General features: G+C 37.5%; 1 protein-coding gene across 33 annotated transcripts in view; it reads left to right on the top strand.

Moving 5' to 3' along the window:
* The window catches only part of AHR (aryl hydrocarbon receptor), a 513500-nt gene that overhangs the window by 20393 nt on the left and 477819 nt on the right, over window positions 1–15288 (top strand). For 19 of the 33 annotated variants that reach the window (XR_008717673.1, XR_008717666.1, XR_008717668.1 and 16 more), the window contains exons 3-5: window positions 3145–3219; window positions 9139–9240; window positions 11278–11363. The gene's annotated coding sequence lies outside the window, so the exon portion shown is untranslated. Of the gene's footprint in view, window positions 1–3144; window positions 3220–9138; window positions 9241–10152; window positions 11246–11277; window positions 15275–15288 lie in introns of those variants that run through there. The other 14 variants (XR_008717681.1, XR_008717684.1, XR_008717658.1 and 11 more) reach the window with 5 other exon arrangements.

A 15288-nucleotide genomic window follows, 5' to 3' on the forward strand; every position in this document is an offset into this window, starting at 1 on the left:
GTCCAATGTGGGGAGGGCAGGCTTTGTGGGGGTGAAAGTGGCTGTAGAGAAATGGAAGCAACCATCTAAGGCGGGGTCTTAACTTGGGTCCAGGGAGCTTCTAGACGATCTGTGATTGAGCTCCTTAAGTCTCAAAATCTCTGAATTTGACTGTAAAATTTTGTGAGCCTTTGTTCTCTTTTCTGGGGAAGAAAGCCCCCATTTGCCTTAGGATTCTTCCAGGTATCGTTAGAGCAAGGAGTTAAGAAGCAGTTAATCTGGAGGAAGCATGAGAAAAAATTCTTTATGATACAGACAGAGATAAGTAGGTAGAATCTCTATCAAAAGAAGTTATAACTTCACCTTTTGCTTAGTTTAAAGCTGCCAAATTTAAATAGGAACTGACTTTTTATTTTCAGATTTCAAGTTATTAGGTATGATTGTCAGACTGTTCTACTTAAAAAAATAAAAATATTTGTTTTCTGTTTGACATTGATAAATTGTAAAAGAGGTATTAAATATATTCTATAATGAAGACAATCAATTTATATATTACTGTTTTGGATGAGTAGTAATTTCCCTGGTGAATAGAACATGAATGACTTACAGTCCTGCAGTATCAGATGCCTAATTGGGGGACACAGATGAACATGATGTGGTCATGTGCCTGGAGCAGCTCGCACTGCTCTCGGAGGCCAATAACCACATGTCTACAATTAGGTGTTATAAACACTGGCAGCATTTTCTGACAGTACTTTACTTTTCAAAAGTAATTAACATATGTCATTTACTTAAATATTTAAAAAGTCTTTGTAAAAGAAAAGAGGGAAATTTTACATTCTTTTCACAGGATATTAAAACTAGTTCCCTATGCTAAACAGTAGAACCTTGTTGTTTATCCATCCTATATATAAGTTTGCATCTGCTAACCCCAAACTTTCACTCTATCCCTCTGTTCTCTTTTCTGGGGAAGAGAGCCCCTTGAGAATATTTAAAATAAAAATGTATGTGTGTGTGTGTATATATATATATATATATATATATATATGTATATATTCTTTATATTCCTTACATATATATCCTTTATGACTGAATCACTTTGCTGTACAGCAGAAATTTGCATACTGTAAATCAACTATACTTCAATAAGAAAATTAAAAAAAGAAAACAGAGAGGAACAATTGTTACTTGCAGTATAATTTTTAAAGGGTTGCTTTTGATCAATGTTAATTTATTATAGTAACATTAATACACATAGAGAATAAAAGCGTCACTCCAAATTTTTGCTGTGATGAGACAAAAACCGAGGAGCCTACACTTGCCTGACAAAAGTATGAAGCCAACAAAGAAAATCTCAATTATTAAAAGAAGAAAAATTTCATTGAACTTCGCTCTGACTTACTGAAGGCCTCAGTTTTATGCAGTGAAAAGGTGATCCTTTAAATATAACTGAGCTTGACCACTGATTAAATAATCTGGAAATTTTGCTTGCTTACCTGAAATAGTCAGTGCTCTTGCTGGAAGTGTATTCTGGATGTTTCTGGTTAAAAATGGGTGTGGATTTATAGACACACACACACCTGATGTAGAGCCCCACCTGCCTTGAAACAAGAGCACAGTCCACCTGCAAACTTACAAAAATGGGCTTGTCTGAAAAATCTGTGCTGTTCTCCAGTTCTCATGCTCTCACACTAAGAAAGAAAGTGTCTTCTTTCTTTCTCTAAATTGAGATTGAGTGTCCTGATAGAATGAGGCCAAATGCCACCTTTGTACTTTTTTTTTTCATCTACCTTTTACTTCCCAGCATAATTTAATGTTTGGCTAGAGCTCAGCACCAGGAAAAGGTGCGGGGGCGGGGTGGGGGGGGTGGGGGTGGTGGGTGGCGAGCGGGGACAAACTGGTCTGAATGCCGGAACTGTGTGCACACTATTGTTCTCGATGAAAGGTCAGTGAGGCTTGAGATTAGATATAAAACAAAGAGGAATTCCTAAGGTTTACTCTCTTTACAGAACTGGAATTAATAGCTGAAGAGAGCAGATCCCCCCTTCTTTTCTGAGAAAGAGCAGAAGAGAAATATGCTGTTTTAAAATTTAACATTTTAATAATTTGACTCTGTATAAAATCCCTTACCTTACCATGCCCCACCCCCCAAAAAAAGGAAAGCAAGGAATTAGATATTATATTTATCTAATGGTTTAAAATGTTTTCTTATAATTAATCTATGATTATGGAAAAGCATTTTTAAAGTATGGAGTTGTATCAAAAAGAAAGTAAGCTTCTCTTGCCCTTCCCCAGTACTGCCTGTCTTTCTCAGTTCAGCCCCTCCCCAACAGACACATGTTACCTACCCTGCCACATCTACTTCTTGGACTTAATTATTGTTAAAGTGATCTAGGGCAGAGTCTTCAAACCTGGCCCACCTGTTTTTGTGCAGACCAAGAGCTAAGAGTGGTTTTTACATTTTAAAATGTTTTGGGGTGAAAAATCAAAAGAATCATAATTTGTGACATGTGAAAATTGTATGAAATTCAAATGTCAGTGTCTAGAAATAGAAATGACTGGATGAAGCACAACCATGTCCATTGCCTTGCTATTGTCTCTGGTTACTTTTGCATTCTAACAAAGAAGTGCAGTGCTGAAACAGCGACTGTATGACCCATGAAGTCTTAAAATATTTACTCTCAGGTCTTTTATAGAAAAAGTTGGCTGATCTTTAATCTAGGTGGTTGTTCAACAAATTTTTGTCTTCCTTCCTCCTTCCCTGTCTTTCTCTCTTTTTTTTTTTGATTATTCTCTATATTAATAAATGTACTGCTAAAGAGTGGAGGTGGTGGTTGTCTTCTGACATTAAAGAGTGTCCTTCTAGTATTTTAACTTTGGATATAGTACTGGCTTGATTTTATCATGTTAAGAAAGTAGTCATTGTTCCTACATCATGTCTCTTAAAGGTGGGAAGGTTCAGTTTTGTTCTATGAAGACGTATGTATGTATATGAGATAGTAAATTTATATGGTAAATGTATTGCTTTTGTATAGTAAGTTTATAGTTTTCCTGCTAAATTCTCCTTGTGATCCTAAGAGAAACCCCACTTAGCCAGGTTCTGTTATTATTTTAGTATACTTCTGATTCATGTATTCGTTTAATTGTACTTTCTTTCTTCTATAGAATCCTCAAAGGGAACCTTCTTTGGAACATGGTTTTGAAATAGAATCCTTCCTGCTGAAGATTCAGAAACCTGAGGTATAGTGTTCATTTTACATCCAGTACTTACAAGCATAGAAACAGCTGGGCAGTCATCCTTAAGTTTTCCTCTTAGTAGAGTGGGAGAGCTTTCACCTTGTTCTTGACTGGTAGTGGTTTATGGAAAAATCTTAAAACATTCTGAGGACATCGCTGTTACATGCCTCAGAGATGATCTGTTTTAATAGATAGTGAGAATAAGAAAGTCAGCTACTTGAGGAGTAACGGAATGAGGCCCCAAGGTGTGTGAGCTGATCAGTGCCATTGTTTCTTCCCTATGAGTGTGACCATGTAGTTTATCTTGTAAACTAGGACACCGTTGAGAGTAAAAGGAGGTAATAAAGGTCATTGGAATTAGGTCATTTTAGATGATATTTTGAAACATATACACGTCAGCCAAAATTGGTTTTATTGTACAGTAGATCACAAATACATAAAATGTATGTACATTATAGCAGAAATTTTAAAAATTCTTTAATAAACATTAATCAGTTTCTTAAGTATACTTGTCTCATACACCAGGTGGTTGGTATTTTTCTGAAGGTTTTTCTGGTATTATTGGTCTTTATTTTTCAGTGTGATCTTATATTTTTTCATAACATTGCCTGCAATCATCTTCAAAGTTGCCCTTATGATTAGTATATTTAGGATTGTCATCAGCTTCAACTGCTACTTCTCTGTAGACCATACTGTTTTTAAGAAAATAACTCTTTCTGTAGTTGCTTGGTTATCTGTTAAATTTGAGAAGATTTACTTTAATGGCACGTGATATTTTTAATCTTATAATTTAGTTTTGTTGAAAAATCCTAAATACCTTTTTTTAGTTTTTGTTTCAAGTCATTTCTTCACTACCATTTCATTCCATTTGGGAATAGTATATACATTTATCTAATTAAAAGACTTTTAATCAGTCAAGATAGTCTATCCTTGTTAATTCTTTTAAGGGCAGTGACCTATATTTTTACAAGATTAATAAGTCACATAAATCATAAATTGAATTTAGGATTAGGAATATCTGTCCATTTTGTGTGTGTGTGCACATGCATTTGTGTGTCTGTTTCTCGGTGTTTCAATTGTCTTTCACTGAGGATATATAAAAAATAAACAGTACAAATATATTGACAGTCGGAAGTAGGTCTCCATTTTCCATCTTCCTAGGGCAATAATTATTATCAGCTTCTTCAGCTTTTTTCTAGAAGTATTTTCTCAATATTCAAGCATGTCCCCATTCCATTTATTATCTATCATCTTTGTATATATCTATGTATTTTTTATTTTAGAACAAATATTGCCATTCTATCAATATTTCTAATTCTTTCTTTTTCATTTAATAATACTGAATACTGTGCCATATAAGAAGAGGAAGTTTTTAAACCATTCAGTTTTAAAGAGAAAAGAATCTACTGTGGAAAATGTTTATATGTCTTTATGTTCTAAATCCTGTAGAGGCAAATATTTATTTTAAAAATATTGATTTCTAGAAAAAAGCACCTTTACTTTAAAGGAATAGGTATCTCCAGAATTTGTTATTGAGCCATGTTAATTTATGTCAGACATTTAAAAGCATAGTGTATTTATGAGCTTCTCATGGTCAGTGTCTGCAGATTCTTGCTCTGTCAAGAGCAGTTACATTTCCCAATGGAAAACAATACCCCTTTCATTTCCATTAAGCATCTCAAGTCTCTGAACTTTGAGGCTGCTACAATTAAACACTTGATAAACACGCAGTGTTTTCACAGTACAGATATAAATGGGATTTATTCTTTAGTACTTGTCCTGTGGGCTACATAAGATTAAAATTACAAAGGTTGCTTTTGCATTACAATTCAGTCCTTCAGTTAAAGCTCTTACCTGTAACCTTTGAAGGCAACCTTTTTCCTTATCATCCATAAAGATGTTCTGCTGCTGCTGCTGCTAAGTCACTTCAGTCGTGTCGGACTCTGTGTGATCCCATAGACAGCAGCCCACCAGGCTCCCCCATCCCTGGGATTCTTCAGGCAAGGACACTGGAGTGGTTTGCCTTTTCCTTCTCCAATGCATGAAAGTGAACAGTGAAAGTGAAGTTGCTCAGTCGTGTCTGACTCCTAGTGACCCCATGGACTGCAGCCCACTAGGCCCCTCCGTCCATGGGATTTTCCAGGCAAGAGTACTGGAGTGGGTTGCCATTGCCTTCTCCGCCTACAAAGAGACAACACATTTTTCCTCTGACGGAGGGAGATCTGAGACCTAGACTGGCCACTTGGGTCCCCAGATCCAGTTTGGAGAGAACCTGTTTTGGAAATTTTGGATGAAGTTAAAGTGGAATGTGCGGAATTGGGAGGCAGCCATGGCAGGACTTCAGAGGAAACTAAGAAGAGTTTTCAAATGGATGAAGAATGGATACAGAGAGTAGGAAGAAGAAAGAGGAGTGAGTGAGTCACAGACCCAGGGAAGGAGAGAAGTAACCAATGGGTCTGGGGTAGATGGGGGCAGGGCTCTTGGATCATATTAGGAGAGCTGGCTTCATTTGAAAAACTGGAGAAAGTGCAGATATGGCCTATTATCATGAGATTAGAGGATGAAGGGTCTTAAGACAATAAACATAATGTTTGTAATAGGATAAATAAGAGTTTCACAGCTTATGGTTTGATCTGTAAAATCTAAATTATATTTATAAGCTGCAGTGGTGAAAGCACCAAGACAAGGAATAAATTAGGTTTCTAGGGGAAGTATACCTCTTTGAGTATAACTTCAAAAGGAATTAATTGAGGCGTGTTCCCTGAAAAGGATACAGCTGATCTTCCCCTTCACATAGCCAGTTCTTGGTCACGGTTCTTAGGGCTAAATATTATACCTACAGATCCACAATGAAAATTTATATTCAAAGACAAATTTCTTTAAGGCAAGTAAATTGCATATTTTATAATAGGGACTGATATATTTTGTGTGCTTGATGAGTAAACAATGTACTAGCGTCCTTAGCCCTGCTAAAGCTCTTTGTTCATCTTTCCTCTGTTTTGTTTCAGATAATACAAGATTTTAATTTTGTGTTACATTTGCTTATGTCCCTGATGACTGAGATGGTAAAGAATCTGCCTGCAATGCAGGAGACCCAGGTTTGATCCCTGGAGAAGGGAATGGCTACCCACTCCAGTATTCTTTCCAGGAGAGTTCCATGGACAGAGAAGCCTGGTGGGCTTCAGGCCATGGGGTCCCAAAGAGTTGAACGTGACTGAGCGACTAACACACATATCCCTTTTACAGGATTACTGAACTAAATACTGGTAATTGCTTACTTAAGGTTATTTTCTCTAATACAAGTCTCTTTTCTGAAAAACTTGTTAGTTCAGATATTGCCTTGGCTCTGTATGGCTATATATTTAGGAGGGGTAGACTTCACAAGTAGCCCCAAAGGGAAATCTTGATTACTCTATTCCTGTGACTTTAAACCATTGGCACTGTCTAGAGACAATTTTCATTGACACAACTAGAGAGGGTGCCTTTTCATACTGTTCATGGGGTTCTCAAGGCAAGAATATTGAAGAGGCAAGAGCACAAGCTGGAATTAAGATTTTGGGAGAAATATCAATAACCTCAGATATGCAGATGACACCACCCTTGTGGCAGAAAATGAAGAGGAACTAAAGAGTCTTTTGATGAAAGTGAAAGAGGAGAGTGAAAAAGTTGACTTAAAATTCAACATTCAAAAAACTAAGATCATGGCATCCAGTCCCATCAGTTCAGTTCAGTTCAGTCGCTCAGTCGTGTCCGACTCTTTGTGACCCCATGAATCACAGCATGCCAGGCCTCCCTGTTCATCACCAACTCCCGGAGTTCACCCAGACCCACGTCCATCGAGTCGGTGATGCCATCCAGCCATCTCATCCTCTGTCGTCCCCTTCTCCTCCTGCCCCCAATCACTTCATGGCAAATAGATGGGAAAACAATGAAAACAGTGACAGACTTTATTTTCTTGGGCTCCGAAACCACTGCAGATGGTGACTGCAGCCATGAAATTAAGACGCTTGCTCCTTGGAAGAAAAACTATGAGTAACCTAGACAGTATATTAAAAAGCAGAGACATTACTTTGCAGACAAAAATCCATTTAGTCAGAGCTATGGTTTTCTAGGAGTCATGTATGGATGTGAGAGTTGAACTATAAAGAAAGCTGAGCACCGAAGAATTGATACTTTTGGACTGTGTCTTGGAAAAGAATCTTGAGAGTCCCTTGGACTGAAAGGAGACCCAACCAGTCCATCCTAAAGGAAATCAGTCCTGAATATTCATTGGAAGGACTGATGCTGAAACTCCAACACTTTGGCCACCTGATGTGAAGAACTGACTCATTGGAAAAGACCTTGATGCTGGGAAAGATTGAAGGTGGAAGGAGAAGGGGACAACAGAGTATGAGATGGTTGGATGGCATCACTGACTCAATGGACATGAGTTTGAGCAAGCTCTGGGAGTTGGTGATGGACAGGGAAGCCTGGCATGCTGCAGTCCATGGGGTCTCAAAGAGTCGGACATTACTGAGCGGCTGAACTGAGAGGGGGTGCTGCTGGCATCTAGTGAGTAACTGCCAAAGATGATTTGAAATACCCTGTAATGCACACGATGGCTCTCACAGCAAAGACTTATCCAGCCCCAAGTGGTGAAAGTGCTGACATTGAGAACGCCAAGTTTGTTTTAACCCAGTCATGGTGGTCCCATTCTCAACCAGCCTTGGTTTTAGCATAAACTTGTGATTCTGGCCAGAGAACTAGGAGGGGAAGTCTAAGGAAAGTTTTTTTTTCTTATTAATGATAATGAATAGATGTAAAAAAGATGTCTCCTTTTTTCACTGTATATCGTCACATTTGGATGTAATGCATGGAACTGTGGCAGCCAACTTGGTATCATGAGGGTGGTTAAGGAGGACAAGTGGCTATATCTTAAAAGAGCCTGATAGAGATGGAAAGTGTGTGTGTGTGTGTGTGTGTTTAAACATCATCATCACTGTTTTAACCAGTTTGGAGCCACTGAAATTTAGGGCTCATTCTAGATATATATATATATCTTATTGTTTAAAATAGCTGAGTCAGTGTCCTGTTACTTTTAGTCAACAGCATCCTAGTTGACAAAATTATTTAGCATTTGTTTGTTTTAAAAACTTTCAACCGTTTTTGACATTTAATTATATTGGTTTCGTTTCTTATGACATATCTCTTTTGTCATATCTTTCTCATCAGAATTCTTTGTTTCATGGTATTTTAGAGCAATGGTGTGTGGGTGATATTTACTGATCTGTGTAAATCTAAAATGTCTGTTACTCTTACGGTAATGAGAGCTTGCTTGGATGTTGAGTTATTGGTGGTTCAGTAAATTCTAGATGTAGCTGTTTAATGTTCTGCTTGTTTAGTGTACAGTATTTTCTGTTTAGTATAGAGGAAAGATTTGAGGCCAGTCTGACTCTGTACTGTCTGACTTTATTTTTCTGTTCAAATACTTGTGCGAGTCTTTTGTTTGTTCTTAACATTGAAAAAAAAAAAAAAGAGTATTATAAATTTCTACTCCCTAATTTTGCTGAGGACTTGATAAATTGGTTTAATGTAAACACCTAAGTCTGCATTGAGTTCCTAGAAGTGTTTTCTCTTGCTCTGTAGCTGGGTATTGGTTTTCATTCTGTTTACGTTTTTCTTTCCGGAAAACTTGTTTTGCACATATTGAATTTCAGATACTGTTATCCATGTGTCCTTGATGATTTTCACCTCTTTAGCCTCTTCCTCAGAGGCCTGAATTTCTCAAGATTGCTTTCTAACTTGTTGATTTGATTCCTGTCGTATTCAATTTATTATTTATTGCTTCTATTACAGTTAAAAAGTTAGCAGTCACACTTTTCAATTATAAACCTCCTTTCTGTTTTCGAAGTGTTCTGTGTATGACTGAAAATCTTGTTGCAGTGTATACAAGCCAAGATGCCTTTGCAGAGGTGTGTGCAGCCAGATACTAAACCCTGGGAATGACGTCACTTTCCGAAGTCAGTGTCTTGCCTGATTTATACTGTGAGTGCCTTTGGGGCCCCCCACTCTATGAAGACTCCATGTTTTATTGCACTTCCTAGAAACTCCAGCAAAGTTGAAAGTTACTCCCACCCACCATCCCATGACTTAGCCTTATTCTTAGGCCCTACTGCAGAGCTGCTGGAGGGGGCCCTTCCCTTCTGCCCCTGAAAGCTTTGCTTTATATGTTTTAGATTATGGGCATACCAGTCCTTTCTCACTCTGATCCTGCCTGTATTACCTTAGATTCTTTGAATTTTCAGTTTGAGTAAGTATGCCTTTCTATAGTTTGTAACAGAGGTCCTCAACCTCTGAGACCTAATGCCTGATGGTCTGAGGTGGACCTGGTGTAATAATGATAGAAAAAAAGCACACAATAAATGTGGGCTCCCCAGGTGGCGCTAGTGGTAAAGAACCTGCCTGCCACTGCAGGTAGATATAACAGATGCAGGTTCCATCCCTGAGTTGTGAAGATCCCCTGGAGGAGGGCACAGCATCCCACCCCAGTATTCTAGACTGGAGAATCCCATGAACACAGGAGCCTGGTGGGTTATGGTCCATTGGGTCGCAAAGAGTCGGACGTGAGTGAAACAACTTAGCACGCATACACAATAAATGTAATGCACTCGAATCATCCTAAAACCATACCGCCTTACCCTGGTCCATGGAAAGATTGTCTTCCATGAAACTTGTCCCTGGTGTCAAAAAGACTGGGGACTGCTGGTTTACAAGGAGGTCTAGTCTTTTCCCTACTCATTCAAAGGAGAGTTTAGAAGAATGTGGACTTACTAGGTTGCCATCTTGGGCCAAAGGCTACAGTTTACTGCACTTAAATTGAACCCAAGATAGATTCAGTGACTTGCCCAAGCTCATGGTGACAGAGCCTGGTCTCAAACTTTGATCTCTTGAATATAGATTATGTGTTTTTCCCACTCGGGGAGGCGTCATACACGGAGGTGAAGAGTGGAAGTCCTACCGAAGGAGAGGCTGGTTCTAACAGCTGGAAGGAGGGATCTCATGAGGAGGCAGAATGGGGAACTGGTTCTCCAGTGCTAACGGAGGGAAAGCAAGAACTTGAGAGGGGAATCTTCTTTTTTTGATTTTTAATCATGTATTTTATAATGTGCCCTCTAACCTTGTCACATTTCCTTAACAGTTGTCATGGTTTAGTATATTACTTAGAGGAGTCACTTAAGGATCAGTGATCATGGACCCTTTGTCCTCTCCTGAACAGCCTCTAGTTGCCCTTATTCTCTAGAGACCTGGTTCACGTACTTGATTAGTAGCCAAATGAATTATTAAAGTAAATAGAAATAATGATAATGTTCATCTTACAGAGTTATGAAAATTAGAGAAAACATGAAAAGGGACAGAAAAATAGATAGTATCTTTCCAAACATGTGGCTATCAGACTTTCTTATAGTTACTGGAAATAAGACGGTATAGAGAGTTGCTTTCTTTTTCTTATTTTTAAAAATTTATTTCAATTTGGAATATAATTGCTTTACAATGTTTTTTTTTTTTTTTTTTTGCTATACAACAGTGTGAATCTATAAGCTATCTGTGTACATAGATGCCCTTCCTCTTGAGCCTCCCTCCCACCCCCATAGTCTCACCCGCCTAGGTCATCACAGAGCTGCGAGCTGAGCTCCCTGTGCTGTGCAGCAGCTTCCCACTAGCTGTCTGTTTTATCCATGGCAGTGTATAATGTCAATGAGAGTTGCTTTTTTTTTGGAAGAAAAAATAAATATTTTAAAATGATGTTTGATGACTTCCCCATTAGTATTAGTTCCATTATTATTATAACTATATTCACATGAGCCCACTAAGCCCAGTAACTAAGTAAGACAGTGCTTTATCAGTAGGATGAACTGATGTCATGTTTTAGGTATTTTCCAAAAATGTACACTTTTGTAAAAGGGAGGCGTCCCTCAAGAAATGGCCCATTTTAAGGATGTGTGATTCTTACAGTTTCACATACAATTGTACTTTCATTTTAAACAAGTTTAACTCTTACTCATGTTTTTCATGGCCCCACAGATGATTCTAGCAAAATCCATCTGCACAGAAGGTGAGATTGTAATCTGAAGAGCCCTGTGAATTGGGAAGCTTGGGCTGAGCTGAAGGTACTCTTTGATTCTGACGTTAGGTGTCACTACAATCAAAGAAAAACAGAGCATGCAAATGAGCAGTCAAGTGGACCTTGAACCAGCAGGAAGAAAAAAAACAAATTTCAATTGTGGTAGGAAGTACCTGGACAAGAACCTACATGTCTACATTGCCTTGGTGAAAAAGAACATCTTGATACATATATGGCAACAGCATCCATTTTCCTAAATGTTGATTAGAAACAACAAATAACTACTTGTCATATCTTGCTTTTTTCCCCCCTAAAAATGCTAAAACTGATAGGGGCCTCCAAGGGTTTTTAAAGTGAAATGATCCCAAAAGGTTACAAATGAGATTTTCACAGACTGGTTCATGGAGAGTTTAGCTCTGATGAACTTAAGCTTAAACTTTAAATATTTTTAAAATTATAGAATTTATCAGATGTTTCCCAAGTCTATTTGTTTCATAAAAATGTGAAGAATCAACAGATTCAGTGATTTTAAATTAGAAATTTATTTCATACTCGGAAAGAAGTGGTTATTTTGTTTCTTCCACATTACTGACATTTGGGTGTTAAGTGTAGTTACCAGGTGTGTTCATACGTGTTTATTTAAACAAAATATATGCAAACAGTTGGATAGCATGGTGCCCACCTCGTTTGCTTTTATTCTTAGAGCACATAGTGAGCTGTCCATCCTCCCAATGCGTTAAATGTATTTTTCCATGTATATGAATTGGCACACACTGTTGGAATAGATTCAGAGTATTTAGCAGTTGATACACCATAGTGAAAGTGAAGTCGCTTAGTCGTGTCCGACTCTTTGTGACCCGTGGACTGTAGCCACTGACAAATCTAATGTGTGTATATATGTATGTATATACACATATATATACACACAAATATACAAATATAATGTGTGTGTGTATATATATATATATATATATACACACACACACACATACACTCAAAGCTGATACTCAGCTAGTAGGTACTCATACAGTCACTTCAGTTGTTAAATTGTTGAAACACCTTTTCCCTTAGCTGATAAACAGGCACTCTTTCCATTGGTCAATATCAAGTCCCCTCCCACACACATATGCATTAATAACTTGGCTTATCAAGGGCCCACAAGATCTCTGGGTTAGACTCACAATACAAGTATCAAAGTTAAGTCTCATTTCTCTTTTGGTAGTGGTCCCTACTGCCTTGCATAGGAATGGCGTTAGCATTGATAAGGTTGCAATTGGGAAAAAACTGAAAGACACAGGAAGAAGCTTAGTCTATACATTTCTACAACATCATCCTTTCCCAAGTTGTGATCAAGGCCTTGATTCATCTTCTGTCATGATTCTGAAGAGCATCATGATTAAAATCTGACGTAACCATACTACCTTGATGTGCGCAGGGAGTATGCTGATATTGGGGACAGGTGCGGGATTCCATCAGTATAATATTGGTAACATGTTCATTTGTTCTAAAATGTCTTCAACACTGATCTCTTTTCTTTGTTCCACTTGGTAACTAATATACCAGCTTGTGTCATATACAAACTGTTGCATTTATATTGGATGGACAGGAAAGACTTCTGAATTTGTACAGGCTTGGTGGGCAGGCAGAAGTCATGGTGAAGGTGTTTTTGCCTCATTTGCAGTGGTGAGATTATAAGTCCACAGTAATTGTCCAATTGTTGGACAATTGGACAATCAATTTGAAAACTGATACTTTTGCTTTCTTTTGATTGTCCTTATTGGAAAAGAAATGAATGTATGACATAGACCAGTGATTTTAGTATTTAGTATTTTAGTTCTTCTGGCACTTGTATCATTATCTTGATGATTCACAAGCAAAGTTACAGCTAAAATAGCCAGTTTCCATTAATCTTTATATTAGCATGGCTTAAAACATAATTTTCCATAAAAGGGAGAAGTGACTTATCTCCATATGTCTCACACTGTCTCTGCCAACCTGTTTCAACATTTATGTTCACTGCCAAAATATGGATGTGTCATACAATTTAAAAAGTATGAACCTCAGCTGTGACACCATGACTCTTAGAGTTAATGATTATCGTGGTGTTTGGGGACCTTGTCTCACCCACGTGCACACCTTTTGATGTCACAATAAGTGTATTTTTTTCTCTTTATGTGAAATTACTTTTAATCCCACCATTTAGCATTCTTTACCCACTTTCATTTAAGTGTTTTTCTCTAAATTTCACTGATACATGTATGATACATGTATGCTGTTTGTTCCAGTGTCTCGACAATTCCATTTCATAAGGTTGATCCCATTGTACATTTATAAATGTCACAGTGTAAGTTGGTGGTACTCTTGTCATGATGTGAAAGTGCCTTGATGCTAATGGTAGCTCAGAGCATGCTACTAGTAAACTGCTTTAGAGGTCAGAATATGAAAAGTCTCACCGACCAAATTCAGATTCTCAGAAGCAAGGGGAAAGAGTTGGCATAAATTAACATGACTGGGATGGGAGTCAAATGGAGAGGAAGGACCACAGTATCTAAGTCTGTGCTATACGACAGCCATACCTCCTGCTTCTTTCTGCTACATCACTCTTTATCTGCTAATGGCAGGTTTATGATAACTGAAGTTGGAGATGGGCAAGGGGACTCAAGAGAATAAAGGTGCCCAGAGTCAACTTACTGTACGCAGGACGCAGGATGAAACGTCTGATCAGTAGCTCTTGCCAAATAGCAATGGCTTTATCTGTGTGAGGCGGGAAACTTGAGGGACCAGTATGAGTGTTAGCAATGGGTGACTGATGTATTGTCGCTATTAAACTGGAGGTGGCATGATTTGAACCTTGGAAATTCATGTATATATTTGCACATTTATTGAGATTAAATTTGCAAACAATTAAATGTGTCCATTTTAAGTTACACTTCAGTGATGTTCGAGGACATTATTATCGTATATAACCACCCTCAGAATTAAGATACAGAATATTTCCATCTGCCCAGAAAATTCCCTTATGCCCTTTTACAGTTGATCTCCCACCACCAGTCCCAGGCAACTACTAATCAGCTTTCTGTCACTATAGATTAGGTTCTTTTGCTAACCACCATGGTTTTGAGATTCATCCATGTTTTTGAGTACATCAGCAAATCACTCCTCGTTTTTGCTGAATATTATTCCATCATGTAGAATACCTCGATGTGTTTACCTGCTCATCTGTTGTTCAACATTTGGGTTGTTTCTAGTTTCAGGTTATTGTGAATAAAGCTGCTATGAGTATCCAGTATCGGGCTTGCTATGGATATGTTTTTATTTCTCTTGGACAGATATCTGCAAGTGGAATTGCAGAATTATATGGATAAGAGTATGTTTAACTTAGTAAGAAACTACCAAATTGTTTTACAAAATTGTTGAACTAGTTTGCATATGCTTGTCAACACTTGTGAATCTTTAACTTTAGATGTTCCACGGATATTTAATGATGTCTCATTGTATTTTTACTTTTCATTTTTCTAATAATTATGTTAAACATCTTTTCGTGTACTTTTTTGATTGTGTGTCTTTTTTGGTGAAAAGTCTATTAAAATATTTTCTCCATTAAAAAAATTAGGTTGTTCTTAATATTGAGTTGTTAGGGGTAGTTTTATGTTCTGGATACAGCTTCTTTATCAGAGGAGATACTGTTTCCAGTGGGTAGTTGCATTTTCAGTTTCCTATGTCATACTTAGAACTGGTTTTAATTTTTGTATATTCTAATCTATTATTTAAAATTTTTTGTTTTCTGTATTTTTTTCTAAGAAATCTCATCTACTTCATTATTTCAAATTTTTTCTGTATTCTAGAAATTATATAGGTTTAACTTTTATGTTTAGGTCCATAGCCGGTTTGGGTTGATTTTTGAGTTGGTGTGAGGGAAGTGTGGAGGTTTATGTTCTTTACATAGTTGTTCTAGGATCATTTGTTGAAGA

The sequence above is a fragment of the Bubalus kerabau genome, chromosome 8 (genome assembly GCF_029407905.1).
Source record: "Bubalus kerabau isolate K-KA32 ecotype Philippines breed swamp buffalo chromosome 8, PCC_UOA_SB_1v2, whole genome shotgun sequence".
NCBI classification, from domain to species: Eukaryota; Metazoa; Chordata; class Mammalia; order Artiodactyla; family Bovidae; genus Bubalus; species Bubalus kerabau.